This window comes from Excalfactoria chinensis, chromosome 1 (genome assembly GCF_039878825.1).
Source record: "Excalfactoria chinensis isolate bCotChi1 chromosome 1, bCotChi1.hap2, whole genome shotgun sequence".
In the NCBI taxonomy this organism is placed as follows: domain Eukaryota; kingdom Metazoa; phylum Chordata; class Aves; order Galliformes; family Phasianidae; genus Excalfactoria; species Excalfactoria chinensis.
In genome coordinates, this window is record NC_092825.1 from 118604971 (window position 1) to 118619836 (window position 14866).

The following is a 14866-nucleotide window of genomic DNA, read 5'->3' on the forward strand; positions in this document are numbered from 1 at the left end:
TGAGTCATGCCGTGGCAGCAGATGGGGCTGGGGGGGAAGGAGGGGGGGCTGGGGAGGCCTGGATACAAACAAATCAATATGCTGGAGCTCTCCACCTTACCCTCTCTGCTGGCTTCACCCCCTGGCCCTGCAAAACCATGGAGATCCTTGAAATAATGCTGTTTCCTCACGTACGTGAGTTCCCAAAATTAACTACCCTTATTAAAAAAAGATTTGGCTTTTACAGAGCCTCCGGGGCTAAGGCACTGCCTCGAATGCTTCTAAAAGCGCCTCAAAGCACCAGGGTGAGCAGAGGAAGAAAATAATTGTAATGTGCAATCGACAGAAACACACACATGCTTGCACCTGTATGCACATACGTACCTGATGTAATCTGGTGACACAGCTGCAAGTAACCTCTCTCCAGCAATGTGCACACTGTCAAAACTGGTAAATGCTCTTCAGAGCGTCCAAACCTGGATATTCAAAATGGCTAATCACAGACAGTGGAGAAAGAAGCCGTGCCCCCCTATACTTAATTTCACTTGTTTTCCAATGTAATCCTTTTTCTTGTCAGTTTTGGAAACCTCTCTGTTTTGTAGCTCTGTTGTGAAATCTGGCAGCGAGAAGCCCCAGGCTGAGGGAGATGCCTTTCCTGTCTTGTGTTCAGATGTAGCCATGCTCAGCAATGGTGGGGAAAAACCTCCCCCCGTCTTCATCAGCAGTGGCTGCTAAAAAATGGATGCTAAAATCCCTCCACTTCCACTCCTGCTGCCTTCCACACTGGGGCTTGTTTCACCACACGAAATGGGAAGCAGTGTCTGGGCTTCAGACACTGTCTTGGAGAGCTCATGTGGTCAGACCAGGCCACTCAACTGGTGGGGCACTCGCACCTACTGGGCCACCTAGGAGGCCTTCTGCCAGGCCACCAGGCCCCTCACCATCCAGAGTTGACGCACACAGAAGGCTCCGGGACAGAGAAAGGCCCCACACCACCAGCACAGTTCTTCCACAAAGGGCCTGGTAACCCACTGGGCTTGGCTCTGCTGCTGTACTTCCCTGGCCAGAGGCATAGCTTTCTTTGACCCCCTCCTTGCCAGCAGCCCCCAGGCTCTCAGCAGCTCCTTGGACAGGAAAAGAGCAGTAGCAGCACATGGGCTCCTCTAAAGGGGATGGCCATTGACTGAGTGCTTGCTCCAGCTCTTAAACACAAGAGTCACGTTTGCTCATGCAGCCTCCACATCTGCACTTCCATTCATGCTTTCTGAGGCCATTTTCAGACCAGAAGATATTCAACCAGTCATCCCCGATGCTGCAAACTGCAGAACTGTTTCACAAGTTACATTACTTTGCACCCTGCTTTACAGTGAGGCTGCTGTACCAAAGATGACCTGCCAGTTTTGCAAAAGCTTGGTAAGTCATAATAAACACAAGCAGAACATCTGTATTTCAAACATGCGATTCCATCATCAGTCAAGAAAATTACTGAAACACAGCCAAGTTCAATATGATTAGCTGAAGAACATGTTAGTTCTCTGACCACTGATTTTCACCAAAAAAAAAGTAATAAGCCTTGTTTCTGTGCCAAGTATAAGTGCATCACAATATTTTTAATTTCTTTTCTTTTGGAATGCAGGAATGTTTAAGAGTGGAAAGCCTCCTCACTCCCCTAAAATTCAAAGCATGTAAAACCGCAGCTCCCTCCATAATGCCATCTGTGCTAGCAATGACTTTTTCCCCCCCTCCTTTTTGCTACAAGACTATTACATTGTGTGCAAGTGGTAACGTCTAAAAATACATCACGGAAGATACACGTATAACTACCAGACTATTCCTTTTTTGTTCAAAACAGTAAGTGCAAATGAACCCATATGAATCTAAGTCATACCTTTTGGAGCTAGAATTTTTCTTGTTAGACCTGCATTCCCTGTGATGAAAAAGAGTTTCCAGAAAGAAAGTGTACAGTTCCTCACACCTGTTTCACACCATCAAACTAGATAAAACGTTTTAGTCTCTTCCAGGAAGGAGTTCAGCAGCATAGCAAGGAGGCAGACAAGCACCATATGGGCAGAAGCAAAGGAAGACAAAAGCAAGGGTTGAACTACTGCTCTAAGCAGCAGCGAAGGTTGCATTGGCTCAGCTGTGTTGCCTGATCAATTATTCTAAATCAATTAAGACTGAAGCTAAGTTGTACACGCAAATCTTTGTATTTATAAATCAACCTAAATATTCCACAGCAATATTCCATACGGTTTAACTGCTGTAGCACATGGCCAGAAACCAAGGACTAGCTGATCTCATTAGCCATGGAATTTTAGCAGGTGAACTTTCATCCAGCAATACAGAACATGAGTAGTGAACGAGTATACACCTTCCTGTCCTATAAAAATAATGCTACCTAACGAAAAAGGAATTTTCAGCTAACAGTAACCACGTTCTTAAAGTTGCCAGGGACTGTTGTGAGACTGTTAAGGTATTTCTGTAATAGCAACAGAAAAGGAGCATCTGTTGACATCAGTCAGTAACAAATGCTCGTCAATATTTCTCATACATTTGCTAGGAATCTTGAACTTCTCGCAGGTTTTACAGAAAATGGAATGCTAATTTCTCTGGCTGAACTGAATTCCCACCAGTTTTTGTTTGCAGCTAAACTGTCACTGCTTGAGTATCACCGCCCAGACACCCACCCAGGCAGTTTTTTCCATCTGCCTACCTTGCCTCTCCACATCAGTGGCTGAGCCACTCACCACTCGATTGCCCAAGACTGCAATTTATAGCACATTCTACCCAGGCCTGAATTAGCAACAGTTTGCCTTGAAAAGGTGCATAGTAAACTGAAGCACTTCAGCAGTGACTCAGCACTGAGTATTAATAGCCAGCCTAAGCTCATTTAAGACCCTACTGGTGCCATGTGGCTGGGATACGAGTTGGATCAGGCTGTTGATTGAACTGAAAGCTCACCTTGCAAATAAAATTTTTCAGCATTGTGCAGCTGCACAATTATAGAGCTGGCGTTGCCAAGGGAGTGGGAGCATGGGGTCAAGGATAAGGGGAGAACAGGACAGCCCGTTTTGCAGCAGCCTGTGTTTAAACTGGCTGAGGTCAACTATGGGAAGGGTTGGTTTCCCTTTGCCCACAAGAGGAAGCAGAGGCTGCAAGGACAGTCAAGCCAGGGAAGTAAAATCAGCAGCCCGCCTCCGCCATGCCCTCCTCCATAAACAGATGCTTCAGTTGTGAAAAACGTGACCCAAGTTAAGTCCCTATACACACACTGTATAAAATAAACAGAACAGAAAACAGTGCTCAAAAGAACCCCTTACACTCATGAATACCAGAATGCAGAAATGAAGAGAATCAGCTCCAAATAGACAGAAAAATGGTCCTTTAGTATGTTTTTAGTCAAACTGGAAAGTTCGAGGAGGTAAGAAATAGTAAAATAAATAAATAAATAAAAAATCACCATAATCTGATTAGCTGTGTAATTAAGACTAAACTGGGAGATCAATAAGGGAAACTATAAGGAGGGTTCCTTCAGCACAGTACACTGGAGAGAAAATTGGAAATCTGGTGGAAATCTAATGGGATAAAGTAACAGATGGTAGGTAGACACACAGAGGACATGGAATGTCTTCAAAGATGATACCAGCTAACAGTATGACTAAGAGGATATGCAATTAAGTAGTAAGGCCATAAGAATCTTAATATTCTAGATTAGGCTTCCATTAAAAGTCTAGGTTAGAATTACTGTATTCTAGGTTACACATACTTTTTGTGAACACCTAGTAGACAAATAGGAAAATTACTCAAGAAAAAGAGCAAGCACCAGGTAATGAAGTAACCAAGAGGGGAAGTTTCTTTTACTGAGAGAGTGGTGAGGTGCTGGAACAGGTTGCCCAGGGAGGTTGTGGATGCCCCATTCTTGGAGGTGTTTAAGGCCAAGTTGGACAGGGCCCTGGGCAACCCAACCTAGTACCTGACCTAGCAGCTGGCAACCCTGCCTTTGGCAGGAGGTTTGAAACCTGATGATCATTCCTTCCAGCCTGAGCCATTCTGTGATTTGATGCTTGTCCCTGTGTCTTGAGAAACATGGCAAGCAGCTGTGCACAGATATAACACAAGACACTACAAAGTAGACAACCGATCAAATTAATCAGCAATAAACAATGCACTCAATGTACCGAAACAAAGCAACAACAACAACAAAAAGCCTCAAGTTCAATTTCTAGAAACAACCTAACAAAACAAGCTGCCAGCGGAACTGTGCAAACCACCATCACTACTGATACCCAAAGAACACTGTTCTACCTGGCCCGTAAGGACTTCAGGCAAAAAACTAGATCAGTCCACGTACACTTTTTCCGAGCACCAATATGTCAGTAACTTCCAGCAGAATCTTTCACATAACCCAATTTTCTTCCAGTCAGTACAGCACAGCAGTACAGCTTAATGATCATAAGCTGAACACACAAGCAGGTCAACTCAAGGCGGTCACTCGTGTTCACAGGCAGTGCTTTCAGTTTTCTCTTGGGTATACAGTCAAACTTTGCTATACCAGTCTCATGAAGCTTTGGTGGTCCTGTGCCTTCCAAATATTTGCCAGCAATTAAATAATACTTATAAACAATACAGTCCAGCTGTGGAACTGCTTATATTTCAGTAAAATAAAGAGCTGTTTTATATAAACTCCAGATATATACAGATGGATACATACGTACATGGAATACAGAGAGAGAGTGTTAAATGGAGCAGATATAAACAAATGATATAAAAAGACATAAACTGACGCTACATTATTATAAGCCAGTTATTTATGTAGATTTATTTTAAAATATGTCTGATTGCATTCATAACACTGATGAAGAGAAGAGTAACGCACTAAACATCATTAAACACTTAGACTAAAATTCCCCCTTGATCATCCCTTCACAGGCACTTTGTTTCTGTTTTACCACCCAGGAAAAGAGTAACCACGTGACCTGATGGTCAGAAAACTCTTCCTCTGGTATGAGAACAAATGAAATAATTTCCAAAAGCAGGGGTCTCTCCCAGGCACAGTCCTACTTTCAGCTCTCCCATCTCAGACTGGCACTAATTTAAATTAGAGACTGGCAGCTTTAGCACTTCAGTTGATATCAATTACCATTACATCATGTAAAGCACTCCCTGAAGAAATCAGGAACCAAGCTGCTTATGGAAATAGCACAAAAACCACACCAGGAATGAAACAGAAGCCAGTATACAGCAGAGATGTAACCAACCCCTCTGCAAATAAGGAGGGGGGAAAAAAAAAGAGAAAAGGCTTAAGTGGGCAGCTGCATTCTGCATCAGCAGAATTACAGCCATTTCTGTCAATGATTTTAAGGTGCACAGAGAGGTCATTGTCTTCTACAGATTGGATTACTGCGAAGCCAATGTTTCATAACTATAGCAAGGAAGCAACTGGATGCTGGACTGCCTTCAAACAGCTGAGGAGAAACAGAAGAAGCCAGAATGATGCTGACTATGATGCAGCTTTACACACATTCTGCCCATGAAAACTTTGCAGTGTTCCTAGAATCATTAAAACCCAATAAAACACCCACTTAAACACAGATTATTGTTATTTTTTTTCTATCCTAATCCAGCGAAATAGTGAGAGGCAATGAGATTGGGGCCAATTAAATGTGACATAAGGAACCAAGAACGTGAGGTCAGGAAGCCTCAGCTGTAACAGCAATCTCGCATTGCTGACAAAACCTTGCAATTCTGTCTGTTCTTGGTAGTCCACCAAAATAGCTTTCACTCGGGTACAAAATATTTTGCTTTAAGGACACTTAACCCAGTTGCTATGATCCATCATTTAAGTCTCACTTCCAAAACTAAAGAGTCAGCCAAAGTCATTCAGGGACCACCTTACTGCAAGGGTAGGTATAAGAGAGGCCTCCTGGCATCCTTCCACCTACAATTTCCTACTGCTATTACACTGATGATTCAAGTCTAATTTTAACAAGCAAACAAGTCTTCTGCTGTCAGCTACCATTGTTCCAAGACAGAAGGAAAATACTTTAAGCCCGTTTTCTTGCTTTTCAACATCTGCATTTTTGTACTGCTTTTGTTCCTGGAGAGGGGCACGGAAAAGGGAAATAAAAGAAACACTTCCCAAGGTAAGGGAGGTAAGATATTAGTGCTGTCAACTCTGCACTTCCTAAACGTGCCTATTTTTTGTTGTTGTTCTTCAAACAATTCTTGGGCAGGAGATGACCTTTATTAACTTAAGAACTAATGCTTCTGTAAGTCTGAAAATCTTGCTGCAGTAACAAAAGAAGTTTCAAAAGCCCCTTCCCCTAACACAACACACTTTGTGCTAAACAATAAATAAATACTTTCCCATATCTTTTGGCAAAATTAAGTTTGACACAGCCACCCTATTCATTTAGTAACCATTACATGCAGCTAAGCTTATGTATGAATGAAATTTCTCCTCATAAGAGATCAGAAAAAGCAAAACAATTTCCACATGCTCTTGTGTATTTTCAGATTCCTTTCAGAAACAACACCAATGTAGAATAGCAAAGAGTTGGGTTCATTAGCTGCACAGCAAAAGACAAAGACCTATCTAATGTGCAGTGGCAGTGAAAAACTAGAAGGGATAATATACTCACTGAACACAATCCTGAAAGCCACAGTAGAAGCTTCTTTCTACCACAACGTAAACATGGTTCCAATAATCAAGGGTAAGACAACAATATGCATAGAAAAGTCTTCCAGACAAGAATATGTATGTGATGTAGCCTGACGTTTGTGTGTCATTACTTGAACACCTTAAAACAGAAAACTAAAGCTGCCTGCAGGTCTGCCGACAAAAATACCACACTGTGATGCTGAAGTAGGTAAGGCGCTGTCATTGTTTAGAGCACATGCTACAGAGCGTTACTGGTAAATGGGAATGGGAAATATTTGATAGCATTTAACACTCTGACTGTAACAGAAAATGCTATTTGTAACACACTGCCTTGTTAGAACTGACAGCGTAAAACACACCCAATGGTATTCAAAACGGGTGATCAAGTGTTGCAGCCCTCCTAGACATTATGGATCCCGCGCAAAGTATTCAACTTGATCTCTTTGTGTGAGTTGCATTTGCATCTGTTCAGCAACTTTTTTCACCTGAAAAGGCTATGATTCTTTCATTTCCCCTTCTCTCCTGAACAACGTGGGATTCATTCTCCTACAGAATTAATGCCAGAAATAAAATGTTGCATTTAGAGGGGCAATAATAATACAACCAGCCAATTCCATGTAATATATATATATATATATCCTATATATATAATCCTATATATAGGATTATATATATAATATATATAATCCTATATATAGGATTATATATATAGTTATATATAGGATATATATATAGGATTAGGATATATATATATATATATATAGGATTTTAAATATAAATAACCATAAAATCCCCCACAAAACAGTTACCATTTTTCCCAATTCCCTATGTGCAACATTAGTGCCAAGCGTTAAGTAAACCTCAAACATCAGTCAGTGCTTACTGGGCTCTCACCTAAGTGGTCTGTATGTCACATCTGCCATAAGCAGTCTGTATGTTCTACTTGCCATAACAGAAGCACTTAAAAAAAGGCATCACAGAGGTACTTTAGGAGCTGGGCAATTTACTGAATTATTCCTTCAGGGTTTGTACAGTAACTACTGTGTTTTGACTGTCCTCTAGAAAAATATTACCAATGTTCTAAGCTACACAGTAAGGATATATATGCACAAAGCCCTTACCATAGCTGAAAGACGCTAAGAAGCATGAAGACCAAAAGAGACCACTATTAGCTAACTGAATTTGGGGTGATTTTAAAAGACAAAACACTGAAACATGCAATTCTTACCTTAAAAATAACTTTAAAAGAAATCTGTATTTCAGAAAGTCATCTGAACACAAGGCAACGATATCAGCTAATGGTGAATTCCTGATCCCAATTCCAAGAATTGCCAAGAGCTACGAATAGTGACAGAACAAAAACAAGAATCTGTTTCCTGTTTGACCTCCATCATTTCTTTCCAGTGCATCTTTTCATTTCCATATTTTCCAAACAAGAGTTTCTCATCTTATAAATCTCCACCTGGTTATTACCAGATGACGACCAACTCTCAATTTCAGTCTCTTGGATTACACATTGGATTGTATCCATTTATCAGGAAGACGAGCTCCTTCAGAGTTCCCAAACTCTTTCCCCAATATGTCCAGCCTGCAATTACATGTGCTGCACCTCCACCCTAAATACATCCTAGTTAAATATCATTCAAACCATATGGATATTAAAAATACACCATTTATTTGTTGTCATGCAATTATATACAAAAAAACAACATTTGCTTTTAGCAGTATCAACAAATGGTAGACTTACACGGAAGCTGTACAATGACAGCAGTGCACCCTGAGGTGACAACTTCTGAAGGAGCTTCAGATATGATGGGTTTGCACAGATCACTACACTATTCCTCACTGTCATCTCTGTAACTGAGTGGTGTAATGTGAAATAACAAACTGAAGAGCACAGTAAGAAAACTAGTATCAAAATTGCTTGGAGATCTGGAATAGGGGAACAGACAGAAAGAAACTCCTGGCATTTATCTCAGAACAAGAAAGTTCAGAAATGCTCAGTGCAGCTTTTTCCAGTGACTACAACCAGAGCTAAGAACTGCTGAGTTTGCTTGTAAATCCAGACGGTATTTCTGGGACAGGACAGGTGTCTGCAAAAGTGTGTAACTCCTTAAGATGTATGAGGACATCTGGTTTCAAAGCAAAGAATCACAATCCACTGCTCTCCTTGTCACCAGGCTACTTGGGTTTGGTACTTAGCATGACTAGATAGGTTAGATGATGCAGGGAGAAATCTGTATCGGAAGAAAATGAGATAGTAACACAAGGGGTAGGGGATGGTAATAATTTACAGACATCTGAAGGAAGAATCTGCACAACCAAAACAGGAAGACATTCCCTATCAGATATGTAAACTAAGTAGTAAAAGGATGGATGTCATTTTTAAATGGAAAATATTGAGTGACTCAGTAGGACAGTTTTAAACCAAGACAGGGGAGGTTTAGGTTAGATATCAGGAGGAAGTTTATCACTCAGAGGTTGGCAATGCACTGGAACAGGTTGTCCAAGGAGGTTGTGGATGCCCCATCCTTGGAGGCATTCAAGGCCAGGCTGGATGTGGCTGGGCAGCCTGGTTTGGTGGTTGATGACCCTGCACAGAGCAGGGGGGTTAAAACCAGATAATTATTGTGGTCCTTTCCAACCCAGGCCACTCTGTGATTCTATGACAGCTTTTTCTGGAGAGGAAAATAACAGAAAATGCACTGGTATGAACAATCCTGCATCAGCAAGAAGGAGTGCTTCAGATTATGTGTAAGACCAGTTCTCAGCTAGCCTATCTACACTCTGTGCCTACTACAGCTGAGATATATTGCCCAAAAATTTGAACTCGCTTTTAATATAACACTAATGCCCTTTATTACTGATTTTAACAGGCTTTGATGGGAGAAAGCATACATTCAATTATTTTATTACATGCTTTGAATATAAATGGAGAGCATCTGCACCGTAGTTTACATCTTCCATCCTCACCCTCTCATAAAAACAGCACAGACATTTCAGAATTGAAAGCAGCCTTCCCCACCCCTTGCTACTTTCTTGGCTGGTTTGCTGAGATCTATATATCCAATCTAATTATTTTGATTCCTATTTCCAACCCTATCAGTGGTGCAGTGGTGCAAGAAATCAAAGTGCCAGTCTCCTGAATGTGTTAGAACCTCGAAGCTAACAGCTCATTTGCAGAGGCATCACAGTGTGGCCCAAAGCCGCTGTCAGCATACAATTTATGTTCAGCATTCTGGATGTGACTCGAAAGGGTTTTCCCAGCGTATCAATACCAAGCACTTCATATAGCATTTCAGATACGCTACAGCTTGTTGCATCATCTTGTTCTGTCACAACATAACTGATTCTAACAAACACCCACAATGCTTCAGTTTAGATTTTGCTTTAAAACACTCAAATCTTTCTTCTTAGTTATATTTTCCCTTTGTTTTCTTAAAGGAAAAACAACAGGATCACATAAGCTTAGCTCCTCCTAAGTGATCAGAAGCCACAGTCAGCAATGCTCCTGCCAGAACACTCTATCCTCTCACGCCAGGGGGGATTTTATGTTGCTCGCTATCTGAAGTCCCATGGGGGTCTTCTCTCTGACGATACACTTTTCCCCTCTTGAATTACAGTCTTACTTAAATTACTAATGGCTCAGCGACACCAAAATATTCCCATTCATTTCCACAGCTTGTGCAAATATGGTAACATGATTTGTGCTCAAATATAAGCGTCACCATTTCACTTTTTATTATGAATATCATATGTTTGGCAACCTGTCTGACCTTCCTTATGATGATGAATGCTGCAGCAAACAATTTGCTGTATCTTTAAAGAAATGGCCAATTCAATTACATTCTGCCAGAAGCTTTCAAATCCCTCTCTGCCAAACGTCTTTGCTATATCCTGCCACAGACAGCCCATTTGTATTCCAGCACAGTAGGACGCTTGTTTTATTGAAGCATACAGTTCTAGTTAGGTACTATCAACAGAGCGCTATTTCAGTTCTCCAGCTCTCTGTTCCTTTCTAGTCTTGGTTATTAGGATTTTCAATTTCACTGACCAAACATGTATGCGTTACTAATTACATGCCTGAAATCTAGTAGTTATCGACTGCTACAACAAAATACATTAGTGACCAATTACAGGAGTTCTTGGCAGCAGTGGTTATCATTTTAGTGGATTTAATCATTGCACTTAAAGTGAAGCTTGAGATTCCCTTTGAGATTACACCACTAATTGCTTCTGTTTTCCTAGTTACCGCATCAGCTGCTCTGAAAAAAGATGCTTTTTAAATTCCAAAAAGCAGCAAATAGATCAAGCATCCTTTAATGAGTCCTCCTCAATAAAGGCACAGCGTAAACTCATTCGTACCACAATGCTAGTCTCCCCCATGTATCTCCCTTGTCATCCTCTTTCCTTCTCAGTGCTTGTTACTAGGGCAAACAGCAAGACAGCTGTAGTGCTGTTCACATGCAGCACGTGCCACTGTAGACACACAAGCATTTCTTTAAAACAGTTACTGAGAACATTGCACCTAGTTTAAATTTAAAAATACATATATATCATTTTTCCCTTCCCTCCTGTATTTGACGACAGCACTCATTACTATAGTTTCAAACAGAATGTTTGTATGTTCTTGGACCTTTAGGAAAAGGGACAAAACGAAACAACCCAATAGGTAAAGTACTTTGTATATTGCACGCATTACATCACCATCATAGGCTTCCACTTTCCAGGAATCACTAAAAACAGTCCTTCTCCAAAGGACTTTGTACTCTAACATATCGTATTGTTCTTTAAAAGCCTACGACTCCATCCAGATCCCCACTAGTGATGAATTATCTGGTTTACAGCCTCATAAAGCAGAAGCTTCTATATACTTTAATGCTGAGGCCGAGCACAGAACTTCTGTACCTTTCAAATGTAGTGATATACAACTTTCCAAACGCCACTGAAAGGCTGTGACCTTAGGCTTCAGGCAACTGAGACAAGGAGATATCATTTCATTAACGTTTTAGGTCAGGTCAAAGTAAGTTGTCTTTCAAAGACAGAAAGCACGTGGGAGGGCTGCAACTGCTGCTCTGTTAGCTGGCTGAGAACAAATTATTTAATTAATAAAACTGTTTAAATTACTCTGGTTTCTTGTTACTAAGATCTCAGCTGTTGAAGCTTTCCATTACTCAAGTGCCACGTGCCAAAGACCTGTCTCAAAAATACATGTTAAAAGAAAATTAAAAATCGCACACAAGTTTAAACAACCTTCTAGAGTTGGCGCATCCTACATCTACCTTTTTAGATTTCAACAGATTCTAAGTTGATACAGATTTAATTAGAAAATTAATTAATCTTCATAGGAAAAATATCATAAAGAAAGGGTTTGAGACTTCCAGAGTCTTCATGACTATTGTTCACACCAGTGGAATAGCAGAGCATACGGTATCTTTAAAAGCTGTCAGAAACATTCAGTTTGATTTACAAAAACTAATAACAATCTCCCTGAATCAGCTACTAAAATAAGCTGGAGAGCTACATCCTACAGCTTTAAGGGGTTCAATCAGTTGGCTTCAGCGCAGCCTGCAAATTAAGGTGCAGAACATTACCTAACAACCCCTGAAAAACAACACGATATATCCACAGAGCATTGCGTCACTGCTACATTTTTCCTGCTTTCACACCAATGTGCAGATTTCCATAAAGCCGTAGGGTCTGTTTACAATATGAGGCTCACAAGGCTGCTACATGCAGAATGCTTTCAAAAACACGTCCAGCTCACTTCTATGCTTAGCTGAGAAAAACCTGCCCCAGGGCACTCCAATTTCTATTCTCCATAAGGAAAAATGTAGGTGATGCGGTAAACTGAAAGTAACTGGAGACACCTAAATTAGAGCAGAGATCAATCCCAGATTCATAAAGGAATAGACTACACAATGTAATTGGATTACAGCCATCTGCTAGTTCAATAATTCTTGACTTCTGCCTTCATCAAACAACAACTGAAAACAATTTTCATTTAAAAATTAACATAAAACTGATGCTTCTTCACTGATCTTTTCTTCCTATTGGAGTCACTACTCTGACAAATACTTGAGCTCAGAAGAATGACCACCTTTCTTCTGTATGAAAAGACTACTTTTTCATATGCACAGCTACAGAATCTGCATTGTTATACCAAAAAGACTGCAATTGCACCTGGAATTTCTAGTGCTACCTTCAGCATGAGAAAACAGGAAGAAGACCGATGAAGAAAATGTTCTTGAAGTGAACAGCTGAACTTATATAGCACCCAAAATACAAAAGGTCAGGAAATACCTGCCTTTCATCACTGTCAGAAGCAATAGACTAAAATACGCAGAGTAGGACTGATAACACAGGAAATAAATGAAAACATTTGCTATGCTTTAGTACAAAAGTTAAAAGAAGCAAGGCAAAAAGCTCTCTCACAGGTCCCTTATGGATTCAAAACAGAGCTGTTCAGCCAATTTCAACCTAAAAACATGCCATTATCAATCAAGAATACCAAATTACTTTCCTCTAATAAGCCTTACATCTGCCCATAGTCCCAATTCCTGCCACTATGCGCACTAAGTACAAGTTTGACAAGGCACGGTATTTGCAGGAACCAGAACCTCACTGAGAACAACAAACGCACCAGAAAGCAACCAGTTCTAATGCCGCCTCTGGCACTATTTGTGATTCACTACCTAACTTGGAAGTCAATGAATGATAAAGCTGAACGAGACTTGATATATTTCCAAATTGTACAATGAATTTAAAGTGCTAGGCGTATAGCTTACAAATCCTAGCATAAAGGTACATGTTTACTTCTCTTTAACATCAAAACAATGGAAGATATATTTTTTTTCTCTTCTACTGTATTGCAAAGAGACAACTGGTGAATACTGTGACAAAATGTAACATACTTCTTTATGCTGTGACACGACAGATATCAGTTTATGAGTTTATGCATTCAGTACAAGAACAAGATTAAACCACTGAATAGACTTGAAATAAAATGCATCAATAACAAGTTTAGATCAAGTTAAATTGAGAGAATCTTGGATGAGAAGAGTCTGTAAAACTTAATATAGGCACCAGTTAAAATATTCAACTTACTGAAGCCTTCCAAAACTAAAACTAATTCTTTAAACATGACAAATGCCAGCAGGAAGAAAACCTTTAGCTCTGGCAATTGTTTCAGAAAATTCAATTAATTTGCCCATTATTAAAAATACATTGCCAGTACAAAGAAGTTTCATGCTATGCTGTACTGATCCACTTATTATAATTACACGTCTTCCATATATTACTATATATATGAATTAATTAATACAACAAAGTACCTTTCTGACCTGTAGAATAATTTATTGTCACCAAAACAACACTTGGATTGCCAGGCCAGGAATCAAGCTGGAAAACTGCTATAGCTGAAAAGTACTCATCTTTTCTTGCCTTTTAAGAAACTTGTGTAGGTTAGGTTTGGGATTGCTGGATACCTTCCAACACCTAGGAAGGTCTGCCACATGTCCCATCACAACTGTCAGAGAAAAACACCCCTAGCTAAATTTTAATGGAAGCTAATCCAAGTGAGACAATAGCTTTTGTCTCAATGTGAAATGCACCCTTAGCCAGACAACCATGCTAGGCCACAATTACAAGGTCTTCTTCTCAGCCTCCGTTCTCTGATAACATCACAGTTAACACAGCCTCTTTTTAGGATTTCAATCCCACTGAGCCTCAGTGCCTCACTGCGATTCCACCTGACAAGTCTGACTTTAAGAAACAGATCACTCAAACTCAGCATTTGATCTCAGAATAAAGAACTGGAAAGGCAAAACACCAGAATACCAGTCTTGCATATAATCTACATTTAATTGAATGGATCCTTTAAGAGTAGCAATAAAAAGCACTGAAGGTTGCATCATGCTACGTTCCGCTTAGCTAGCCCTACTACTTCTAACATTTTTCTCAATCCAAAAGCCAAAGCATCGTTTCAACTTACACTTTGCAGTTTAGGTGAGAAGACGCTTAAAGACAGTCAACAGTTTCTGCATTTTGTAAAGCTAGTTTCCAGTTAAGCATTCACTTACTCAGGTGCAAGTGCAGTCAATCTCCCCAGTTTCCTCCTAGATTTTCCCTCCAGGCCAGTTTTATCCTTAGGTACCTGAGAAAAATGGAAAAAACAAAATGAATTTAAGTAACTTCTAAATTCACCTCTTGACTCTATCAAGTCTT

General features: G+C 40.2%; 1 protein-coding gene across 5 annotated transcripts in view; it reads right to left on the reverse strand.

The window, feature by feature from the left end:
- The window catches only part of TBL1X (transducin beta like 1 X-linked), a 209486-nt gene that overhangs the window by 123240 nt on the left and 71380 nt on the right, over positions 1-14866 (reverse strand). For all 5 annotated transcript variants that reach the window (XM_072336421.1, XM_072336454.1, XM_072336429.1 and 2 more), the window contains exon 2: positions 14722-14795. The gene's annotated coding sequence lies outside the window, so the exon portion shown is untranslated. The remainder of the gene's footprint in view (positions 1-14721; positions 14796-14866) is intronic.